The sequence below is a fragment of the Bidens hawaiensis genome, unplaced genomic scaffold, assembly GCF_021521415.1.
Source record: "Bidens hawaiensis isolate Kalapana, Puna unplaced genomic scaffold, B.hawaiensis_p1.1 tig00024672_1, whole genome shotgun sequence".
NCBI lineage: Eukaryota > Viridiplantae > Streptophyta > Magnoliopsida > Asterales > Asteraceae > Bidens > Bidens hawaiensis.
The window spans coordinates 222,152-225,384 of NW_027493909.1; positions in this window are offsets into that span (position 1 = coordinate 222,152).

The following is a 3,233-nucleotide window of genomic DNA, read 5'->3' on the forward strand; positions in this document are numbered from 1 at the left end:
GTAAACAATGGCTTGTTGTCCTTGATAGTATAACAAAGGATAGTATGATTTGTCAATATTCTTAGTTGTGTCTATCTTATTAGTAAATTCATCATATGAGACATCCATAAATTTATCGGTTGTGGTGATGTCGGCCTTCTAATATGTCGGCCTACAACCCCAAAACAATTTCGCTTTTTTCTTAATGGATGGATATTAGGGAACACGAGTGTTTTATATGTAAAACAAGTTATTGAATACTCATTTTTACATATAAAAAATTGTTTTTACATAATCATTTTTTTGTTTTTTTACATAAACACATTTGAAACCGTTTCAATAATAAAAAAAATAGGTGTAGAAAAAATAGTTAAAAATTAATTTGTTTTTACAAAAATAAATGATTTTTTAACTAAACGCCTTCCGCATGAAATTTTTTTTATTAGTTTTTACATGTAAAAGCAATGCTTAGGTTCCTGTGGTTTTTTAGAGCCCCCTCACACCTACAAATCTACAATAAGATTTGAACCCTTATAACTTGATTGTTGACAATCCACCAATGCCATTGAACCAAATGCCTATTTGACACAACCCAATTTTTATGGTAGATCTTTTCTTAGGTAGGTCAAGGTCTAAACTGCAAATCAAAATTCCCGATAACCGCAAACCCAAAAAAAATTTCTTAAGATTGTGTAAAGTCCATCTAAATGAATGCTTTTGTTTCAGCGCAAAGTTGAATCAAACTACTTGATGGATTAATGTGAATAGAATGGGGTTTTTCTTAGGTTATCGGCTATCAATTTAAAATGAAAGAAAGCTAGTGGGTCCTTTTTATACTTATTTCTTTCAAGTTCTATTCTTTTTTGATTGTTAGTAACTAAGATTAAAGTTGTGTCTGGTATTGAGTTTATGTATGCTTGTGTTTGTTTGGCGCATTAGGAACACCTACTATAAAAAATGAACATATATTTTTGCATACATTGGTGTTTGTTTGCGTATTCGGTTTAAGTTAAACAAAGAAGACAAGGTATTAACCATTGGGAGCTAGTTTTAAGTTGATTGTTTATTAGAAAAGAATTAAATATTTTTATCATAAATAGATCATATTTTATTATCTTGCATGTAAGTTAAAACTACATCATTGGCAGTGTTGGCTCTTGAAAGGTGAAGGAAGAGACCTAACAAAGAGTTTGTATTGTTTTTAATGATCATTTAAAGGGACAAATTAAGCAAGCTAACCAACCTTCAACCATCATTAGTGAAAGCTTCATCGGTTCATTGACTCATTTCAGGGTGAACCACACAACAAAAGTATACCAAAGCCTAGAAAATATCAATCATCAATCATGCCCAGTAAAATCCCACCGACAGCAAAGCTATAGGTAGGGTCTGGGGAGGGTGGGATGTAGGCACACCGTACCTCCATCCAAAGGAATGAAGAGGTGGCTTCCAGAGAGACCCTCGGCTCTAAGTACATGTATATGAAGCAAAATAAAGGAAATCAAAGTTTAACAGTTATATACAAACTACTACTAATTATAATAATATTAATAATAAGATCACAGTTTAACAGCTATATAAAAGCTAATAATAATTATAATAATAATAATAATATATGTAAGGGAAATACCATTATGGTATGCGACCTAAATAAGTTAAGTCTAAGCCCTAAGGTATTCAATTCTCTCTAGAAATCCTTAACTTTAATTCTACTTCTCCACGAATTCCTATCCTCAACCATGTCCTCGGAGAGGTTTAGGTCTATCAAATCATGCCTAATCCTCTCATCCCAAGTCAATTTCGGTCGTCCTCTACCCCTCCTCCCCTCTATAGTAATGTTTTCTACGGATCTAACAGGATTCGTCGTCTGTCTTCTCTTAACATGTCCAAACCATCTCAATCTCCACTCTCTTATCTTGTCTGCTATGTTCGCCACCCCTAATCTCTCGCGAAACACAACGATTCTTATTCGGTCTAGCCTTGTGTGCCCACACATCCAACGTAGCATTCTCATTTCTGCTACCTCCATCTTCCGCACTTGTGCCTTCTTGATGGCCCAACACTCTGTTCCATATAGCATTGCAGGTCTAACTGCCACCCTAGAAAATAATAATAACCAAATCTCTTGTTCTGATGTATTAAGTATGTTTAGTATACTACAAGAGAAGGGAAAGTTTCAAGCTTCATTGAACAACCTGTAGTAGTGATGAGAGCAAATAAATCTTTTTAGATTAAAACAAAGTTGCAACTGTCATAGAATAAAATTTTCAAGACACTCAGACCATAATAACACTACAATATTAACATAATAGAGAGAGCCAACCAATTTTGGCTACATACGTCATCACCCTACCTAAAAATATTAAAAACTAAAACTTAAAAACACCACTACTACAAACTACTAACAACATGATTAGAAAAAAAAACAAACTTTCACATCATAGCGTAACAATATGGACCTTTGCGTGACGACAATTAATATTGTGATTTAGAAAGATTAATTTTTTTAGAGCAAATGCAAGTTGCTAAGAGAATATACAAGAAAATAAATCTTTTTAAATTAAAACAAAGTTGCAACTGTCATAGAATAAAATTTTCAAGACACTCAGACCATAATAACACTACAATATTTACATAATAGAGAGAGCCAACCAATTTTGGTTACATACGTCATCACCCTACCTAAAAATATTAAAAACTAAAACATAAAAACACCTCTACTACAAACTACTAACAACATGATTAGAAAAAAAACAAACTTTCACATCATAGCGTAACAATATGGACCTTTGCGTGACGACAATTAATATTGTGATTTAGAAAGATTAATTTTTTTTTGAGCAAATGCAAGTTGCTAAGAGAATATACAAGAAACATGTAAATCATTAAATCATGTCAATGTCACAATCAATACCTATTTAGCCAGTTTTCTCAAAATAACAATGCATAAACATTTTACATCCAGAATAACAATACGCATGTAGGTCAACCACAATTGTTTACACTAATGTACCAAAATAACAATATATAAACATTATACATCCAGAATATGTTTACAATAAAATCACACGAAACTCATAAAATGAATATTACAAACCGATCTTCAACCTTCAAACATAAAAATTATTGCTTAAAGTGTGCTTAGTTTAGTCCGAACTTTACACTATCATCTTTTTTCTTAACCCAAATCATCTCAACTTTTCCTTATTACATCCTTCTAACCTTAAGAAATAGTGTATAGATGGTATGAGGTT